The sequence below is a fragment of the Tamandua tetradactyla genome, chromosome 2, assembly GCF_023851605.1.
Source record: "Tamandua tetradactyla isolate mTamTet1 chromosome 2, mTamTet1.pri, whole genome shotgun sequence".
NCBI lineage: Eukaryota > Metazoa > Chordata > Mammalia > Pilosa > Myrmecophagidae > Tamandua > Tamandua tetradactyla.
In genome coordinates, this window is record NC_135328.1 from 25,036,956 (window position 1) to 25,058,823 (window position 21,868).

Below are 21,868 nucleotides of genomic sequence, written 5' to 3' on the forward strand. Positions count from 1 at the left end.
TTCTATTTCTGGTATATTGCATTCTGGTAGCTAGCAATTTAGAACAGCATTGCAGAACTTCATCTTTGATGACAAGTGCAGTAGTAGTAACAATAATGACCACACTATAACCGCATAGCCTGCTACTGGTTCTTATTTTTTTCAGGTAGTTAAAATACATGAAAATCAGGTAAATTTCAATTTTATTCTGATTAAAAGTCTCAGGATATCCTAAGATGTCTTTGCATTGTGTGTAAAGGCTAGCTTAACATTTTTATTTCAGAATGAATGAAGTTGACCCCTGTTATAACATTGTTAGTAAAAGTGAGAGTAACATTCATCCTTTGGAATTTATCTGCCATAGTTAAAAAAAGATGTGCCCCACCATATATGGAGGAAGTCTACATGAAAGCTCAGAGGGATTACTGTTTGTTAAGAGCTTAGAACAGAGCCTGGCACATAGTAAGGGCTATATATATGTCTGTTAAATTAAACCATGTGGTACGTAACAGTTTTTAAGCGCTTTTGCATATGTTGCCTCTTTTAACTCTTACAGTAACCTTGGATGGGAATTATTATTTTCACTTTACAGATGAAGAAAATGTAGCCCACGGAGGTTAAGTGACTTGCTTAAGGTCCCCGAGCTAATAACTAGAAGGGATGAATCTAGAATTCAGGATTTTGCTTCCATTTTGAGTACTAGGACTACTGGATCAGTGGTGACCAAAATGTAGATTTCATGGACCAGTTTAAAAATGGGGGAAGGAATATTCCTTACTTCTCCCCTTTCTCTGATCTCTTCTGTGCCCATCTCTGGTCTACTCTGTGCCCAGAATACTGGCTGCCATGGGTTCCTTGCCTCCTGGTTTCCAGTTGGGTTTGGCCATTGGGAGTCACTGACAAGAGACTGAGGGATGTAGGAGAGACATGTTGTTTTGATGTTGCTTGCCTGGAGTAGTGATGACCCTCACCTACAAGATGATGGCTTCTTGTGACTTCTTCTTCATGGCTTCACCTCTCACCAGGTTCCAGAGACACTGTTTCTTCCCCTTGACCCTTCGGGGCATCTTACTATCCTACTTTATGCTCACCCTGCCCCCAGCCTTGTGAGTGGTCCTTTTATTAAGAGTTTTTATTAAAGACCAGTATTGTGCTGGTTTGAAAGGATGTGTGTCCCCTAGAAAAGCCATGTTTTAATCTAAATTCCATTTGTAAAGGCAGAATAATCCCTATTCAATACTGTATGTTTGAAAGTGTAATCAGATCATCTCCCTGGAGATGTGATTTAATCAAGAGTGGTTGTTAAATTGGATTAGGTGATGACATGTCTCCACCATTTGGGTGGGTCTTGATAAGTTTTTGGAGTCCTATAAAAGAGGAAACATTTTTGAAAATGAAGGAGATTCAGAGAGAGCAGAGAATGCTCCAGCACCACGAAGCAAAGAGTCCATGAGCCAGCAACCTTTGGAGATGAAGAAGGAAAATGCCTCCCAGGGAGCTTCATGAAGCAGGAAGCCAGGAGAGAAAGCTAGCAGATGACACCGTGTTCGCCATGTGCCCTTCCAGCTGAGAGAGAAACTCTGACTGTGTTTACCATGTGCCCTTCCACTTGAGAGAGAAACCCTGAACTTCAACAGCCTTCTTGAACCAAGCTATTTTTCCCTGGATGCCTTAAATTGGACATTTCTATAGACTTGTTTTAACTGGGACATTTTCTCAGCCTCAGAAGTGTAAACTAGCAACTTATTAAATTCCCCCTTTTAAAAGCCGTTCCGTTTCTGGCATTTTGCATTCCGGCAGCTAGCCAACTAGAACAGTATTGACTTGCTTATTTTTAGATGACCGTGTAAATGCATAAACAAATAGGCAAACCAAAACAAAACCACTGTCTACCACCTCTCCATTTAGCTAATTAAAAAAAAAATGGGGCAGGCCACAGTGGCTCAGTGGCAGCTTTCTCCCCTGCTGTGCTGGGGACCCAGGTTCGTTTCCCGGTGCCTGCCCATGTATTAAAAAAAAAAATGTATCAGCATTAAAAATGGAGGAAGGAAATAATTATAGGAAAAATTGCATTGTATTAATTTTCCTTATGAACTGGTGAACACTTTATCAGTGATTGAATGTGGTCTATGGGCTAACGTATGGAAGCAAATGGGTGAAATCACTCTACTATCCCAGTGATACCCCTGTATTTAACAACATAGTAGAATGGGATTCCAGTTCATTATCCATGTATTTCCCAATACAGTTAACAAATACTTATGATCATTCATAAATGATCCATGGACATTGGAGCAAAAAGGGCTTTGTTTAACGTATTTGAATTTCACCTTTATTCTGTGCCCCTACAACTGGGGACATAAAGACATAGCTCTATCATCAGGGTCTAGGAAAGAGGAAATTGTAATATATTGAGGACATTGCTATAAAAAAAAATAAGCATGGGGCTGTGGGAGCACATTTCAGAGAAAGCAACTAATCTCCTTGGGCTTGGGGATGGGGCAGTGATGTCTAGACCAGGTGACACTGGAGTTGAAGCTTGAAGCATTATTAGGAGTTTGCCTAATGAAAAATTGGAATGGGCACTCCAGGCTGAAAGACTGGCTTGAATAAAGGGTTGGCAGCTTGAGAAAATATGGTACCCATGGGAGTAAATCCTGAAATTAACTTGGGGAAGCTGAATTGCAGGGTTGAGGGTAGAGCCAAAGGATGAGGGGACTTTAGATTTAGCATTGAGGAATTTAGCGTTGATCCTGCAGGCAGCTGGGATTTATTGAAGGTTTTTATTTATTTTTTATTGAGGGATATATGTGGTTAGATTGACATTTTACCAAAATCACTGTGACTGTGATTTGGGAGATAGATTGGTGGTGACAGAGATGAAAGGCTGAGATTCCCAGTTAGGATGTTACTGCAGTGGTTTAGGAAATAATAAAAAAAAAAAAGTGAGGTTCTTGATTAAAGTGAGAGAGTAGCTGCAATTCTCCTCACCTGCCGATCAAGGGGAGTTAAGGGAGAGGCTTTCATTGTATTTCTGCTTAGCTTCAGTTTTAATCCACCACCTAGTAACCTAGGTGTATCCTTGCCAGTCTGTGAAGGGAGGGAACTAAGCAGTTCCCATTCCCTCATGAGTTTTTGGACTCAGAGAATTAGGAATTTCATGAATGCTATATTTTTACAAAGGGGTGTGTTGGGGAAATAAAGGGTAGGTTGTGCATCCGAGGAAATATCTCCAAGCAGGTAGCACCTCCTTTGATTTGAGACTGCTTTGCCAGTGTGTTTGTACAATTAGGGCCTGAGGGTTTGGGGGACTTCTTCTTATGCATATGTAGGGTCTGTCCTTCTGTCCCTGTGCGCACTTACCCCTTGTCACCTTGTGTGTTGGTTTGAAAGGATTTATGTACCCTAGAAAAGCCATGTTTTCATCTGAATCAATCTTGCGGGAGCAACCATTTCTTTTAAACCCTATTCAGTACTGTATGTTGGAAACTTGATCAGGTTATCTCCATGGAGATGTGACTCACTCAATTGTGGGTATTAACCTTGGATTAGAGGGAGATTTGACTCCACCCATTCTGGGTGGGTCTTGATTAGTTCACTGGAATCCTTTAAAAGAGGAAGCATTTTGGAGAATGATAACAGAGCGGCAAAGGAGCCATGAAGACATGAGAGCCCATGCCACCAGAGACCTTTGGAGATGAAGAAGGAGTATGTCTCCGGAGGAGCTTCATGAAACAAGACGCCTGGAGAGAAAGCAGACTTTGCCATGTTCACAATCTGCCTTTCCAGTTGAGAGAGAAACTTTGAATTTCAATGGCCTTCTTGAACCAGGATATCTTTCCCTGGATGCCTTACATTGGACATTGTTTTAATTTGGACATTTTCACAGCCTTAGAGCTGTAAACTAGCAACTTAATAAATTCCCCCCTTTAGAAATCATTCTGTTTCTGGAATATCGCATTCTGGCAGCTAGCAAACTAGAACACGTTGGAAAACTAAAGCTTGCTTTCCATCTGCCCAGGAGCAAACCAACTGATTGCAAAGTTGAACTGGATGAGTTTTCAGATACTGTTGTGTGATTGGAGCTGCATTCCCCTGGCTGTTCTATCAGATTTTTCATTCTAAAACAATGAAAATTTTATACACATACACTAATCATTTTCATGACTTCTAAAGCATGGGGAGTTCGATAGCATTATATTTCACATGCATCAGTTTGTGTATTTATATATATATATTTTAAAAACGTTATTACTAGTTCCATGGGAAGCTGGGAAACCTACTAACGTAAGCCACACTATTTACAGTTCTGTGACGCATTAGACAAATTACTTAACCTCTCTGAGAGGTGATCATTGGTAAATTGGAAGTGTTTTATAAACTCTAAAGTGCGTCATGAATACTCTTATCGTTAGTTTTATTAATGATGATTTAGATAGCTTTCAAATGTCATTATTACCTTGTAAAATATTTTCTGACTGTGGTAAGAGCCCGGGTGGCTCTAGATTTCTTCTCTGTTATCTTTTATAGGCGAATACAAGAGAACTTGCTCTTGACAGAGTGGGGTGGATGATTTATTTTGTGTTTAATTTCTAGGGGAATTCCTACTATAGTTTCTGCTATGTAACTGGCTACTATTATGGATAATTTACCATAAAAATAGGAAAAGTTTTAAAGGGCTCTATAGCTGATCATGCGTTTTCACACACATCAGCTAAATTGATTTTCACAATAACCCTGTGAATTAATTCAGACAAGTATCATTTTCTCCATTTTACAGATGAAGACACTGAGTTCTAGAGAGGTAAAATGATGCTCAAAGTAATATAATAAATACCTGGAACAGAGACTTGACTTGCAGTGTTTTGACTCTGAATTCCCATTTCTCTCTATTACATGCCTGTGGTGGGTTGTAATATTTATTTGCAATGATTTGTCTCCCTCTTTTTCCTGTCCCTGCTCCCCTGACGTACTTTCCTGTAGGTGGAGTATAATTCTGTGCCTCACTGACTTTGAATTTGACCATCCAAGTTGCTTTGGTCAATGCATGGTGAGCATATGTGATATAAACCATGTCAAAACAGATATTTTAAATGAAGTCACATGGTTTGGCCCTGCAACTTGAGTGTCTGCTCTGTGCCATAAGAACAGCATGTTTCAAATATGGTTGTTCCTTTAGCCCGCATTCCAGAAGGAAAAAACATGTGGAGCTGAGTGGAACCCAGTAGAATACATTGAAGCCCAGGCAAACCCAGCAGAGCTTAGCAAATCCCAGCAGAGCCATCCTCCAAGCCCTCAAGTAATGAATGCAAGAAATAGATGGTTGCTGTTATAAACTACTGAGACTTGGGTGACTGTTTATTGTTGAGCAAAAGCTGACTAGAATGTTATCTTATTTTTCTTAGATGCTAATCTTATTCTTGGACTTCGGGTTCATCCCATTCATTTAAAAAAAATTTTATTTATTTTCATTATTAGAGAAGCTGTGGGTTTACAGAACAATCATGTATGAAATACAGGATTCCCATATACCACCCTATTATTAACACCTTGCATTGGTTTGGAAATTTGTTACAATTGATGATAGCACATTTTTAACTATAGTCCATAGTTTAATTAGGGTTCAATATTTGCGTAGTGTAGTTCTGAGGATTTTAAACATTTTATTCTGTTACCATATTTACAATATATTTTTCCCCTTTTAATTACATTCAGGTATATATTTCAGTACTGTTAATTACATCCATAATGTTGTGCTACCATCACCATCATCCCATCCCATCCTTTTTGAACCTCTTGATAGTCAAATCAAAGTCTGATGTGACCCAAGGACTAAGCCAATTACTGGTCAATTTCCCCTAAGCACAAGGCTTAGAACATACAAGTCCTCAGTAAATGTATGTGTGACTATGAATGATGAAAATCTGAAACTTGAGTTCAGTGGCTATATACTGGTCCTGGGAATAGGAAATAAAATTCTGAGTACTGAAAGACTTCCTTATAAACAAGGAAGTTCTCTGGTGAAATGAGGCAAGAGGAGAAGGGGCTGGGACATGGAACCAGATATGCTCGAAGTATAAGAAAAGCTGTGGGGTGAAAGTCCAAAAGGATGTTCAGCTAAGCTGTTACAGTATGGAGGCAATCTGGTAAAATCACTGAAAAGAAACAAACTTCCTTTGAACTTTGCAGCCAGCTGGTTCAGAAAACTCAGCATTTGCCCCTTCTAGTATTATTGTGATGGTTAGGTTCATGTGTCAACTTAGCCTGGTGATGGTGTCCAGTTGTTTGGTTAAGTAAGCACTAGACTGATTGTTACTATGAGGATGTTTCATGGACTTAAATCATCAGGTAAGTTGATTGCATTTATGTCTGATTACATCTACAATCAACTGAGGAGATTGCCTTCAACAATGAAAGATGTCTCATCCAATAAACTGAAGGCTTTAAAAGGAGGAGTGATGATTTCAGCAGTCAGAAGAGAGAATTCCCATCCATACTTCAGCCAGCCAGCCAGCTTCTCCTGGGGAATCCATCAAAAACCTTCATTAGAGTTCCCAGCTTGTAGCCTGCCATTTGGAATTTGGACTTGTGCATCTCCACAGTCACATGACACAATTTTTATAAAAATCTCATAATGTATACAGTTATCTCCTGTCAGATCCTTTCCCCTAGAGAACCATGACTATGCTTATCAACCCCAGACACAAAAGCATAATACTTTATCCTTTCAGGATATAGCACCAGAGAGTAAGTTTTTTTTTTTTTTATTAATTAAAGAAAAAAAAGAAATTAACACAACATTTAGAAATCATTCCATTCTACATATGCAATCAGTAATTCTTAACATCATAACATAGATGCATGATCATCATTTCTTAGTACATTTGCATCGATTTAGGAAAAGAACTAGCAAAACAACAGAAAAAGATATAGAATGTTAATATAGAGAAAAAAATAAAAATAATACTAATAGTAAAAAAAAGACACAAACAAGCAAACAAACAAAAAAACCTATAGCTCAGATGCAGCTTTATTCAGTGTTTTAACATGATTACTTTATAATTAGGTATTATTGTGCTGTCCATTTTTGAGTTTTTGTATCTAGTCCTGTTGCACAGTCTGTATCCCTTCAGCTCCAATTACCCATTATCTTACCCTGTTTCTAAGTCCTGTTGGTCTCTGTTACCAATGACATAGTCCAAGTTTATTCTCAAATGTCGGTTCACATCAGTGGGACCATACAGTATTTGTCCTTTAGTTTTTGGCTAGACTCACTAAGCATAATGTTCTCTAGGTCCATCCATGTTATTACATGCTTCATAAGTTTATTCTGTCTTAAAACTGCATAATATTCCATCGTATGTATATACCACAGTTTGTTTAGCCACTCGTCTGTTGATGGACATTTTGGCTGTTTCCATCTCTTTGCAATTGTAAATAATGCTGCTATAAACATTGGTGTGCAAATGTCCGTTTGTGTCTTTGCCCTTAAGTCCTTTGAGTAGATACCTAGCAATGGTATTGCTGGGTCGTATGGCAATTCTATATTCAGTTTTTTGAGGAACCGCCAAACTGCCTTCCACAGTGGTTGCACCATTTGACATTCCCACCAACAGTGGATAAGTGTGCCTTTTTCTCCACATCCTCTCCAGCACGTGTCATTTTCTGTTTTGTTGATAATGGCCATTCTGGTGGGTGTGAGATGATATCTCATTGTGGTTTTGATTTGCATTTCTCTAATGGCCAAGGACATTGAGCATCTCTTCATGTGCCTTTTGGCCATTTGTATTTCCTCTTCTGAGAAGTGTCTGTTCAAGTCTTTTTCCCATTTTGTAATTGGGTTGGCTGTCTTTTTGTTGTTGAGTTGGACAATCTCTTTATAAATTCTGGATACTAGACCTTTATCTGATATGTCGTTTCCAGATATTGTCTCCCATTGTGTAGGCTGTCTTTCTACTTTCTTGATGAAGTTCTTTGATGCACAAAAGTGTTTAATTTTGAGGAGCTCCCATTTCTTTCTTTCTTTCTTCAGTGCTCTTGCTTTAGGTTTAAGGTCCATAAAACCGCCTCCAATTGTAAGTTTCATAAGATATCTCCCTACATTTTCCTCTAACTGTTTTATGGTCTTAGACCTAATGTTTAGATCTTTGATCCATTTTGAGTTAACTTTTGTATAGGGTGTGAGATACGGGTCTTCTTTCATTCTTTTGCATATGGATATCCAGTTCTCTAGGCACCATTTATTGAAGAGACTGTTCTGTCCCAGGTGAGTTGGCTTGACTGCCTTATCAAAGATCAAATGTCCATAGATGAGAGGGTCTATATCTGAGCACTCTATTCGATTCCATTGGTCGATATATCTATCTTTATGCCACTACCATGCTGTTTTGACCACTGTGGCTTCATAATATGCCTTAAAGTGCAGCAGCGTGAGACCTCCAGCTTCGTTTTTTTTCCTCAAGATACTTTTAGCAATTCTGGGCACCCTGCCCTTCCAGATAAATTTTCTTATTGGTTTTTCTATTTCTGAAAAATAAGTTGTTGGGATTTTGATTGGTATTGCATTGAATCTGTAAATCAATTTAGGTAGGATTGACATCTTAACTATATTTAGTCTTCCAATCCATGAACACGGTATGCCCTTCCATCTATTTAGGTCTTCTGTGATTTCTTTTAGCAGTTTTTTGTGGTTTTCTTTATATAGGTTTTTTGTCTCTTTAGTTAAATTTATTCCTAGGTATTTTATTCTTTTAGTTGCAATTGTAAATGGGATTCGTTTCTTGATTTCCCCCTCAGCTTGTTCATTACTAGTGTATAGAAATGCTACAGATTTTTGAATGTTGATCTTGTAACCTGCTACTTTGCTGTACTCATTTATTAGCTCTAGTAGTTTTGTTGTGGATTTTTCCGGGTTTTCGACGTATAGTATCATATCGTCTGCAAACAGTGATAGTTTTACTTCTACCTTTCCAATTTTGATGCCTTGTATTTCTTTTTCTTGTCTAATTGCTCTGGCTAGAACCTCCAACACGATGTTGAATAATAGTGGTGATAATGGACATCCTTGTCTTGTTCCTGATCTTAGGGGGAAAGTTTTCAATTTTTCCCCATTGAGGATGATATTAGCTGTGGGTTTTCCATATATTTCCTCTATCATTTTAAGGAAGTTCCCTTGTATTCCTATCTTTTGAAGTGTTTTCAACAGGAAAGGATGTTGAATCTTGTCAAATGCCTTCTCTGCATCAATTGAGATGATCATGTGATTTTTCTGCTTTGATTTGTTGATATGGTGTATTACATTAATTGATTTTCTTATGTTGAACCATCCTTGCACACCTGGGATGAATCCTACTTGGTCATGATGTATAATTCTTTTAATGTGTTGTTGGATTCGATTTGCTAGAAGTTTGTTGAGGATTTTTGCATCTATATTCGTTAGAGAGATTGGTCTGTAGTTTTCTTTTTTTGTAATATCTTTGCCTGGTTTTGGTATGAGGGTGATGTTGGCTTCATAGAATGAATTAGGTAGCTTTCCCTCCACTTCGATTTTTTTGAAGAGTTTGAGGAGAGTTGACACTAATTCTTTCTGGAATGTTTGATAAAATTCACATGTGAAGCCGTCTGGTCCTGGACTTTTCTTTTTAGGAAGCTTTTGAATGACTGATTCAATTTCTTTACTTGTGATTGGTTTGTTGAGGTCATCTATTTCTTCTTGAGTCAAAGTTGGTTGTTCATGTCTTTCCAGGAACCCGTCCATTTCATCTAAATTGTTGTGTTTATTAGCGTAAAGTTGTTCATAGTATCCTGTTATTATCTCCTTTATTTCTGTGAGGTCAGTGGTTATGTCTCCTCTTCCATTTCTGATCTTATTTATTTGCATCCTCTCTCTTCTTCTTTTTGTCAATCTTGCTAAGGTTTAAGGGCCCATCAATCTTATTGATTTTCTCATAGAACCAACTTCTGGTCTTATTGATTTTCTCTATTGTTTTCATGTTTTCAATTTCATTTATTTCTGCTCTAATCTTTGTTATTCCTTTCCTTTTGCTTGCTTTGGGGTTATTTTGCTGTTCTTTCTCCAGTTCTTCCAAGTGGACAGTTAATTCCTGCATTTTTGCCTTTTCTTCTTTTCTGATAAAGGCATTTAGGGCAATAAATTTCCCTCTTAGCACTGCCTTTGCTGCATCCCATAGGTTTTGATATCTTATGTTTTCGTTTTCATTCGCCTCGAGGTATTTACTAATTTCTCTTGCAATTTCTTCTTTGACCCACTCATTGTTTAAGAGTGTGTTGTTGAGCCTCCACATATTTGTGAATATTCTGGCACTCCGTCTATTATTGATTTCCAACTTCATTTCTTTATGATCTGATAAAGTGTTGTGTATGATTTCAATCTTTTTAAATTTGTTAAGACTTGCTTTGTGACCCAGCATATCTTTGAGAATGATCCATGAGCACTTGAGAAAAAGGTGTATCCTGCTGTTGTGGGATGTAATGTCCTATAAATGTCTGTTAACTCTAGCTCATTTATAGTAATATTCAGATTCTCTATTTCTTTATTGATCCTCTGTCTAGATGTTCGGTCCATTGATGAGAGTGGTGGATTGAATTCTCCAACTATTATGGTATATGTGTCTATTTCCCTTTTCAGTGTTTGCAGTGTATTCCTCACGTATTTTGGGGCATTCTGGTTCAGTGCATAAATATTTATGATTGTTATGTCTTCTTGTTTAATTTTTCCTTTTATTAGTAAATAGTGTCCTTCTTTGTCTCTTTTAACTGTTTTACATTTGAAGTCTAATTTGTTGGATATTAGTATAGCTACTCCTGCTCTTTTCTGGTTGTTATTTGCATGAAATATCTTTTCCCAACCTTTCACTTTCAACCTATGTTTATCTTTGGATCTAAGATGTGTTTCCTGTAGACAGCATATAGAAGGATCCTGTTTTTAATCCATTCTGCCAGTCTATGTCTTTTGATTGGGAAATTCAGCCCATTAACATTTAGTGTTATTACTGTTTGGATAATATTTTCCTCTACCATTTTGCCTTTTGTATTATGTACATCATATCTGATTTTCCTTCTTTCTACACTCTTCTCCATACCTCTCTCTTCTGTCTTTTTGTATTTGACTCTAGTGCTCCCTTTAGTATTTCTTTTTTTTTTTTCTTTTTTTTCTTTTTTTATTTTTTTTTATTAATTAAAAAAAGAATTAACAAAACAATTAGAAATCATTCCAATCTACATGTACAATCAGTAATTCTTAATAACATCACATAGTTGCATATTCATCATTTCTTAGTACATTTGCATCGATTTAGAAAAAGAAATAAAAAGACAACAGAATAAGAATTAAAACAATAATAAAAAGAAAAAAAACAAAAAAAACAAAAACAAAAAACCTATACCTCACATGCAGCTTCATTCAGTGTTTTAATATAATTGCATTACAATTGGGTAGTATTGTGCTGTCCATTTCTGAGTTTTTATATCCAGTCCCGTTGTACAGTCTGTATCCCTTCATCTCCAATTATCCCTTCTCTTTTTTTTTTTTTTTAATTAACGGAAAAAAAGAAATTAACCCAACATTTAGAGATCATACCATTCTACACATGCAATCATTAATTCTTAACATCATCACATAGATGCATGATCATCATTTCTTAGTACATTTGCATTGGTTTAGAAGAACTAGCAACATAACCGAAAAAGATATAGAATGTTAATATAGAGAAAAAAATAAAAGTAATAATAGTAAAATCAAAACAAAACAAAACAAAACAAAACAAAAACCTATAGCTCAGATGCAGCTTCATTCAGTGTTTTAACATGATTACTTTACAATTAGGTATTATTGTGCTGTCCATTTTTGAGTTTTTGTATCTAGTCCTGTTGCACAGTCTGTATCCCTTCAGCTTCAATTACCCATTGTCTTACCCTGTTTCTAACTCCTGCTGAACTCTGTTACCAATGACATATTTCAAGTTTATTCTCGAATGTCCGTTCACATCAGTGGGACCATACAGTATTTGTCCTTTAGTTTTTGGCTGGATTCACTCAGCATAATATTCTCTAGGTCCATCCATGTTATTACATGGTTCATAAGTTTATCTTGTCTTAAAGCTGAATCCATTCTGCCATTCTATGTCTTTTGATTGGGAAATTCAGTCCATTAACTTTTAGTGTTATTACTGTTTGGATAATATTTTCCTCTACCATTTTGGCTTTTGTATTATATATATCATATCTGATTTTCCTTCTTTCTACACTTTACTCCATACCTCTCTCTTCTGTCTTTTCGTATCTGACTCTAGTGCTCCCTTTAGTATTTCTTGCAGAGCTGGTCTCTTGGTCACAAATTCTCTCAGTGACTTTTTGTCTATAAATGTTTTAATTTCTCCTTCATTTTTGAAGGACAATTTTGCTGGATATAGGAGTCTTGGTTGGCAGTTTTTCTCTTTTAGTGATTTAAATATATCATCCCACTGTCTTCTAGCTTCCATGGTTTCTGCTGAGAAATCTACACATAGTCTTATTGGGTTTCCCTTGTATGTGACAGATTGTTTTTCTCTTGCTGCTTTCAAGATCCTCTCTTTCTCTTTGACCTCTGACATTCTAACTAGTAAATGTCTTGGAGAACGCCTATTTGGGTCTATTCTCTTTGGGGTGCGCTGCACTTCTTGGATCTGTATATTTAGGTCTTTCATAAGAGTTGGGAAATTTTCAGTGATAATTTCTTCCATTAGTTTTTCTCCTCCTTTTCCCTTCTCTCTCCTTCTGGGACACCCACAACACGTATATTTGTGCGCTTCATATTGTCATTCAGTTCCCTGATCCCCTGTTCAAGTTTTTCCATTCTTTTCCCTATAGTTTCTGTTTCTTTTTGGAATTCAGTTGTTCCATCCTCCAGTTCACTAATTGTAGCTTCTGTCTCTTTAGATCTACCATTGTGGGTATCCACTGTTTTTTCCATTTTTTCTTCTTTGTCCTTCACTCCCACAAGTTCTGTGATTTGTTTTTTCAGATTTTCTATTTCTTCTTTTTGTTCAGCCCATATCTTCTTCATGTCCTCCCTCAATTTATTGATTTGGTTTTTGAAGAGTTTTTCCATTTCTGTTCGTATATTCAGCATTAGTTGTCTCAGCTCCTGTATCTCATTTGAACTATTGGTTTGTTCCTTTGATTGGGCCATATCTTCAATTTTCCGAGCGTCATCCATTATTTTCTGCTGGTGTCTGGGCATTTGATCAGATCTCCCTGGGTGTGGGACCCAGCTGGTTGAAAGGTTTTTCTGTGGAATCTCTGGGCTCTGTTTTTCTTTTCCTGCCCAGTAGGTGGCGCTCGTGGCGGTCGTTTGTCTGCGGGGCAGTCGGCCCGGGAAACCGCGCGTGGAGGCGGGGGTCGCTGGCCGTGGCTTGGGGGAGTGCCGGTCCAAATTGCCCAGCTGGCCTGAGACGCCAAGCGTGACGGGAGGGCCCCGCTATCCAATGTTCCCAGTCAGACCGGGGAGCCACGTGCGTGGAGGGGACCCCAGATGCCAGCCACCCCAGCCGGGAAAACGTGCACCCCTCGGGTATCTCACAGCAGTGGATTCTCCCTACCCGTTCAGCCGTTCCAGAATGGGGTACGCTGTCTTTTTTGGTCTCTGTCGTGACTCCGGGAGCTGTTTTGTATTGTTTCTGTTTCTTTAGTTGCTTTTCTGGAGGAGGAACTAAGACCCGCGCGTCTTACTAAGCCGCCATCTTCTCCGGAAGTTCTCCCTTTAGTATTTCTTGCAGAGCTGGTCTCTTGGTCACAAATTCTCTCAGTGACTTTTTGTCTGAGAATGTTTTAATTTCTCCCTCATTTCTGAAGGACATTTTTGCTGGATATAGGAGTCTTGGTTGGCATTTTTTCTCTTTTAGTAATTTAAATATATCATCCCACTGTCTTCTAGCTTCCATGGTTTCTGCTGAGAAATCTACACATAGTCTTATTGGGTTTCCCTTGTATGTGATGGATTGTTTTTCTCTTGCTGCTTTCAAGATCCTCTCTTTTTCTTTGACCTCTGACATTCTAACTAGTAAGTGTCTTGGAGAACGCCTATTTGGGTCTATTCTCTTTGGGATGTGCTGCACTTCTTGGCTCTGTAATTTTAGGTCTTTCATAAGAGTTGGGAAATTTTCAGTGATAATTTCTTCCATTAGTTTTTCTCCTCCTTTTCCCTTCTCTTCCCCTTCTGGGACACCCACAACACGTATATTTGTGCGCTTCATATTGTCAGTCAGTTCCCTGATCCCCTGTTCAAGTTTTTCCATTCTTTTCCCTATAGTTTCTGTTTCTTTTTGGAATTCAGATGTTCCATCCTCCAATTCACTAATTCTAGCTTCTGTCTCTTTAAATCTACCATTGTAGGTATCCATTGTTTATTCCATCTTTTCTACTTTGTCCTTCACTCCCATAAGTTCTGTGATTTGTTTTTTCAGTTTTTCTATTTCTTCTTTTTGTTCAGCCCATGTCTTCTTCATGTCCTCCCTCAATTTATCGATTTCGTTTTTGAAGAGGTTTTCCATTTCTGTTCATATATTCAGCATTAGTTGTCTCAGCTCCTGTATCTCATTTGAACTATTGGTTTGTTCCTTTGACTGGGCCATATTTTCAGTTTTCTGAGTGTGATCCATTATCTTCTGCTGGCATCTGGGCATTTAATCAGGTTTCCCTGGGTGTAAGACCCCGCAGGTTGAAATATTTTTCTGTGAAATCTCTGGGCTCTGTTTTTCTTATTCTGCCCAGTAGGTGGTGCTTGTGGCGCTCATCTGTCTGTGGGTCCCACCAGTAAAAGAGGCTGTGGCTCCTTTAACTTTGGAAAACTCTCGCTGTAGAGGGGGGTCGCCAGCCGAAGCGGCTTGGGGGAGTGCCAATCCAAATCTCCCAGCTGGCCCAGGGATCCATGCGTGGGGATGGTCGCCAGCCTCCACGGCTTGGGGAAGCGCCTGCCCAAATTTCCCAGCCAGCCCGGGGCGCCAAGCGTGGTGGGGGGGCGCCAGCCTCCGCGGCTTGGGGGAGTGTCTATCCATCGTTCCCAGCCGGACCGGAAAGCCACGTGTTTGGAAGGGACCCCGGTCGCCATTCTCCGCGGCTTGGGGATCTCCGATCCAATTCTCCCAGCTGGTCCAGGGGGACACGCGTGGTGGGGGGCGCCAGCCGCCGTGGCTTTAGGGGATCGCCTGTCCAATTCTCCCAGCTGGCCTGGGAAGGAGGGAGGGAGGGACTCCGCCCGCCTGCCGCCCTGGCCCAGGGAAGCCCGCACCCTCGGCGATCTCACCGGAGCGGGTTCTTCCAGCCAGTCAGCCGTTCCAGAGTGGGGTACGCTCTCTTCTTGGTCTCTGTCATGGCTCCGGGAGCTGTTCTGTCCAGAGAGTAAGTTTTGATTCCCTTACTCTGCTGAAGGTATGTTCCATCCTTACTCAAAGCACATATGATTTCGTTGGGACTGTATCTTGATTCTGTTATGGAAATTGCCTCAAACAGCTAGAACCATATCTGTATTATTTATACTGCATTTTTAGTGCCTAGCACAGTATCTGCATACAATTGTAACTTCATGAATATTGGTTGAATAAATAATAATTAAAAAATTTCTTTACCTTATCTGAAAACTGGATGTCCTTGGACAATAAGTTTTTATTTGCAACTTTCTCTGGTGAAGATTACTCTTCCAAGGGATGGAGAGGGTCCTATATAGTTCTTGCCTTCTCTGTTGCACTCTGGTCATAACCTTCAGTTTCTTGACAGGCTCTTGCATTTTGCAGTCTGTGTCTCCATTCACTCTACCCTCTGTCCAGATTCAGCCTGGAAAATTTGCTGACCTCCACATTGCTCTCCTATCTGCATTGCTCATTTTAACCTGAATCATTGCTTTTCCTTGCATTTCATCTATTGTGGGTGTTCTTGGGGACTTCAAGGTCCTTGATGATATCCCTTCCCACAGACTGATTTCACAGTTTCTCAGTCTTCTTAAATAAGTGACCTTTGTATATACTTCATATATCAAATCTTTTCAGCCTCAGAAAAATATAATTTAGCCATTCAGAGATAGAAGTGTTCTTGGAGATCACTTAATTTAACCCCATCATTGTTCAGATGGGATGACTGAGGAAGGGACCCACCCAAGTGAGTTAATAGAGGAGTACAGAGCAGAACCCAAGTGTCTTCCTGGTCTAGGGCTCTTTCAGCTCTACTGCATTGTTTTCCCAGACAAACTCCTGTACTCTTGTTTTACCATCAATATTAGTGTGTCATCACAGTACATGTGACATACTCAAAAGTGTTACTACTAGGAACTTGAATTGAGCAAAACGTGTGAGGCTTTTTTCATACTTGAATTTTTTTCTTGTTTTATGTCTATAGGAAAATAGAGACTTCGTTTTTGTTTAAATTGGTCCACAGGATGTTCTCAAACTAGCAAACAAACTTGCTTCAACTTGCTCTCTAGTCGCTGAAGATTAGAATGAATTCAGTTAATCCAACAAATATTTATAGAAGGCCTATACATCAGGTAATGAAAATGACAGTACTTGCATGTTCAAGGAACTTACAGTGTACAAAGAGAGAGAGAGATGAAATGAATTAAATGCAATAGATGTGAGAACAGCTGTAAAAGCAATATGCATAATGTATTGTCTGGGTCGCAAGAGGGAGGAGTCACTCTTGCCTAGACAATTCTGGAAAGATCATTGAAGAGGTGACTTTTAAACTGAATTTTAGAATGAATAATTGTTTTCTTGATACTTGAGTTGTTGGTGGTGTTGAGGCAAGAGGTGGGTCATAGAGGTGAAAATGAAAGCATGTTCATGGTCTGCTCAATATGATGCACCCTAGTTTTCTTGGTGGAGCATCCAGGGGGTTGAGTGGAGAATTGAATGAAAAGGTCTAAGTATAGTGAAAGTGGACAACTCTGGAAGACACGTTTCTGGAGGGAAGAAGACGGTAAAGGTACTAGATAGGGATATAGAAATGGCGGAGGGCATTAAAGCTAGAAGATGCTTGCTCATATTTCTAAGAAGTGGGAAGAAGCCCACTTCTTAGAGGGTGGATTTGGCCAGGAAAAAAATTGAGACAATTGATGGTGTGGTAGTTTGAAGCTGTTATGTACCCCAGAAAAGGCCATGTTCTTTTAATCCATTCCTGTGGGTGCAGACCTATTGGCGTTGGGGACCTTTTGGTTAAGTTATTTCAATTGATATATGACCCACCTCATTCGAGGTGGGTCTTAATCCCCTCACTGGAGTCCTTTACAGAGATGAAATTAAGAGAATTAAGAGAAGTTCACAGAAAAAAAAGACAGAGAAACTGAGAAAGGAAGCCACAGATGGAGAGGGAGAAGCCAGAAGTTGAAAACAATGAAACCTGGAAGAGAAGGACCAGCAAGCGTCACCATGTGCCTTGCTATCTGACAGAGGAGCCCCGGAAACTGGAAGCCTGTTTCAGAGCCCAGGAATCATTCTGTTGGTGCCTTGAGTTGGACATTTTCATGACCTAGGAACTGTAAATTGTAAGTTGATAAATCTCCTTTGTAGCAGCCAACCCATTTCTGGTATATTGCATTTTGGCAGCTTTAGAAATCTGAAAAGGATGGAAAAGGGTAAGACAAAAAACAAAAAGGAAGAATATCTGGAGTAGAAGAGAGAGTATCTCTTCTTTAGATTTCAGAAGGAGGAAGACCAGCTGATATTAAGGAAATTGTCCTGGCACAAGTCCACAGAGTTGTGCCATCTTCTTGATCTCCATTTGGATAATGCCTGAGGATGACTAAGGTGAGAAGGTGTGTTGTTCTTGTGCTTTCTGTAAATTGGTGTCTGGTTTAAAGTTTTGGTCAATGTTATGTTCTAAGCAACGGTTCTTACTTCATCTCCTGGCTCAGGTATTCCAGGTAATTTTTGTGGTTCTGTTAAATCAACATTGCCTGGGAGAAGGATAACAACAAGTAATTCCCTGAATTCCCTAAGAAGCTACAGAAACTTATTAACACTTATATTGAAAACCATATTACAATAAAAATTAAAGCCAGAAACTTCAAATTGGAACTGGTAGTAGATTTCCTTGAAAGGGAATGGCAAAGAAATCAAGAAATCTCAGCCTTTTCCTCAAGAATCACTTTCCTGCAGGAGCTTTTCAGCAATTACTGCTGCTACCACATTATGTCCTCCAAAGAACATGTGCTGGCTTTATTATGTGGGGTAAGTATATAAGACTCATCCATTTGTCCAGTTGAGGTATTCAAAACACCTTGTTAAAGGCTTGGGGATGGCAATGGGATAGGATGTTGTGAATATAAATCTTATTATAATTTGCACATCTCCAGCCTGAGGACCCCATCAACCTTCCTAGTTCTCTTTCCCTCTTCATAGAGGGGACACAATTTTATTATCTGCCTTTCAGGAGGAAAGCTACAGACATCTCCACTTCTGGGCATAAGATCAAGGGAAAAGCAGAATTCTATCCCTTACCTATGTAGGACCAACCCTCACAGTTCTGGTTTCTTTTCTGAGGAACCATCAGATTACTCTAACAACCTACAACACAGTGACCCTAACATTCATAAAGAAGAGTCAAAATTTGTGAATGAACAAACTATATAAAGCATGATAGAGATGTCTGGTAGCAGGAGCTCCTAAATTATTTTTAGTTCCGTTTACTTGGTGCCTATAGTGTGTTGTATTATTTCCATATATTATTCTGAATCCTTATACAAACTTTTGTCGGGAAGAATTCTATTATCCCATTTTATAAATTAAAAAAAATGAGACTCTCAGAGGTAAAGTAACTTGCCTGAGGTCACAGAGCAGGTAAGTAGCAGAATTTGGGGTTTGAATCAGATCTGCCTGGCCCCAAATAGGTGCCCTTTCCCCCCCTCTTCTCACAATTGGTCCCCACACTGAAGATGTATACCTCTAGGAGGAATGAACAGTTTCAGGGTGGGGCTGCAGCGAGAGGGAAGAAAGGACCCAGAGATAATAGGCACTACTCAGGGAAAAAGTTCAGGGAGAGAAAGCGCAAGGAGTGGCCTGGCCCAGAAAAGGCCCTGGAGGAGACAGATGCCTAATCTGAGTTTTAAGCAGTTTGATGTGGGGAGAAAGTTGTTGGTTTCATCCTCCATCTTCTTCCCAGACCTCAAGTACTGTTGACTTTGCTCGCTGGTTGTCTTTCTTTGCATAGGTTCTTTGAAAAGACCCTGCAGAGGTTTCAGTCCTTGTTTGAATCACATGGGTTGATGTGGGGTGGAAGAGAGAAAGCCTGTGTGGAACTGGGATGCAGGGGACGCAGATATCTGGATACATATGTGTTAGAAGGAGCACTCTTGCTGAAGTCTGAGAACTGGATGAGGGGAGGGAGTGGGGCGGGGACACACACACACATACACACTAGCAATCGAGTCTGATTAGGAGGCTGGTAGAATAGCCCAGTTAAGAGCTATGGGTCAGAGCCAAAACAAGGGCAGTGAGAAACGGGAGGAAGAGCTATATTTAAGAACATTTCTGAGGGAGAGTCAAGAATTCTTGGTGATTTAGAAGTAGAAAGAGGGTGGAGTCAAGGCTAAATCCAAAGCTCCAAAGGACTGTATTTTGAAGTTATAATGGTGCTGAAGAAAGGAAGATTGAGTGGCCAAAAGAAAAGAATAGATGAGCGGTGTATTGTAAAAAGAAATAACAATGGAAGTCACTAATATAAAATCTAGCGGGTAGAGCGGTGAGTTTTCCTATGTATTGGCCTCAGACGCAGAGGCCTTTCTTCACATGACAGTGTTGCTGAATTTCAGTAAGTACCAGACTCAGTTGTTTTGGTTGAAGTTTAGAGGAAGGGACAGCCAACCTGCTACCCCCCACCATAGCCCCTGCTGGGCTTTCAGAAGTCCCCAGTGATTCTCCCAGCACAGCTTGAAAAATCAGCAAAGAGAAGAAAGACCAGAAGGCTAAACTTCTGTAAGAGGGTGCAGAAAAGAGCAGAATAGGCACAGAAGACACAGTTGCAGGAATCTTATGCATAACAAACCCCTAGTGAAAGAAAGAAAAGTTCCTGGTTTCTTCATGCCCCAGAGCAAAAGAGCTGGAGGGCTAATTATGAGGCAAAAAGAAAAAAGAAGGCCCGGCTGTTGTCACAAAGAGAGGGTTTGTGGCATTTTATTAGAAAGAAAGGGGAAGAACAACAGAGGCTCACGATGGAGAATACAGACTCCCTAGGTCAGCAGAGAAACCTACAAATACATTAAGAATCGGTAGAAGGACTGGCCCAAGCAAAGTTTACAATTGATAAGAGGAAGCAAGAAAAGATAGGCAAAATGTGAAGAATTTAAAGCCAAGAGTATATACAAAACTGATGCAGAGATTTTGTAGCAATTTTGTTGGTTTGGGGTGAGAAAACAATTTGCAAATATGTGTTCTTATCACAAAGCATTCGACTTGTATAAAATGCTCTGAGGGTGAAAACAGAAAATGTATGCAAATGTTTGAAAAATGTTAAAGATATAAACTATTGTAGAATATTAGCATCCTTATTGCAGTTTTTCTCCTGCACTTTTTCTGCTCTTAGTCATTTAGTTAACCGTTTGTTAGCAGCTCCTACCTATGTCCTATGCCATAAAGGAAGGGAAGACAGTTCTGTCCCCTTTCTCCAAAGGAATTCAGTCCTGTTGGGGAGACAGTCAAGGACCTCAGCCCTGTTTGTTTGTTCTCAGTGGGTGGGCACCAGATGTGCTGTGATGTGCTGTGAGCTCGAGGAAGCACAGAGAGGACTCTATGGATTTAACTCCATGTGGGGGTTGGAGGTGACACTTGAGTTGAGATTACAGAGACGAATAAGATTTAGACGGGTAGACACAGGAATTGGAGGTGAGATGCACACATGTGGAATGGGGAAGCACGTGGAGCAAGCGCATGCCACCTTAGGAAGGCAAAGTGGTGGATGTGGCTGGAGAGTGTGAGCATATTGCAGGATATGATGCTGGAGGGATCATCCCAGGCCAGGTCATGGAAAGCCTTGGGGGCATTGCTAAAAACTTGAACTTGACCCTGAAAGTTAGGAAGGACCCTTGAAAGACTCATGTGTCACCTGCATTGCTAAGACCATATCACCATTTGTTCTAGACTGCATGCTCAAATTAGCTAGAATCCAACCCTACTGTCACCTGCTAGCTACGTGATGGTGGGCACATGTCACTCACGGGCCTCTACTTTAGCATCCCCACCTCTACAGTGGGAATGGACTGAAGTGGTGTTGAGTGAGTTACCGCCTGTGACACAGTAGGCTTTCCATACATTTGCTATGAGTATTATTACAGCAAATTAATTTGTTTTCATCCTGTTTTTGTTTCCCCTTTTTAAACTGCCGTATTAACTATTTTAAGAAACATGAAGAAAATACCTCTATGTCTGTTTTAAATGGGAGCATTTTGTTCTAGAGATGTATGTTAATCATGGGGTGAAAGGGTGATCTATTTAACTTTCATTTTTCCCTTTTAAGGAGCTTGAACTTCTGCACACTTTGAGAGGATAAGCAGAAACCTCCAAGGCTAAATTTTTGGAATCAAAAGCTAAATCAAGTGGTAAGGATGATGTGGGGGCTGATCCTCCTCTCGAGCCAGAGGAGTTAGTGCTGGAAACCAATGAGATTAGAGCTTTGGAGTTTACCTAGGGCTCTTTTATGTCCATATATTGTTAAATGCTCATAGGCTTTTAATTATTACTCTGGATTTAAGGATGAGAAAACTGAGAACATGAACAGGCAAGATGGGGACTAGAACTGGGTCCCCGATCCACACCCTGTACTCTTTTCACTGTGCCACATGAGTTAGGAATTAAGTGGGAAAGCCAATTTTCCTTTGAGGTTGTGGAGGCCCAAGCTGGCTGCTCATTGC

General features: G+C 39.7%; 1 long non-coding RNA gene across 1 annotated transcript; it reads left to right on the top strand.

The window, feature by feature from the left end:
• Window positions 1-17,483: 17,483 nt before the first annotated feature.
• On the top strand, window positions 17,484-21,545 carry LOC143659440 (uncharacterized). The gene is made up of 3 exons (XR_013163531.1): window positions 17,484-17,771; window positions 17,879-18,194; window positions 21,475-21,545. It is a non-coding gene; the product is annotated as an uncharacterized LOC143659440 (long non-coding RNA).
• Window positions 21,546-21,868: the final 323 nt, after the last annotated feature.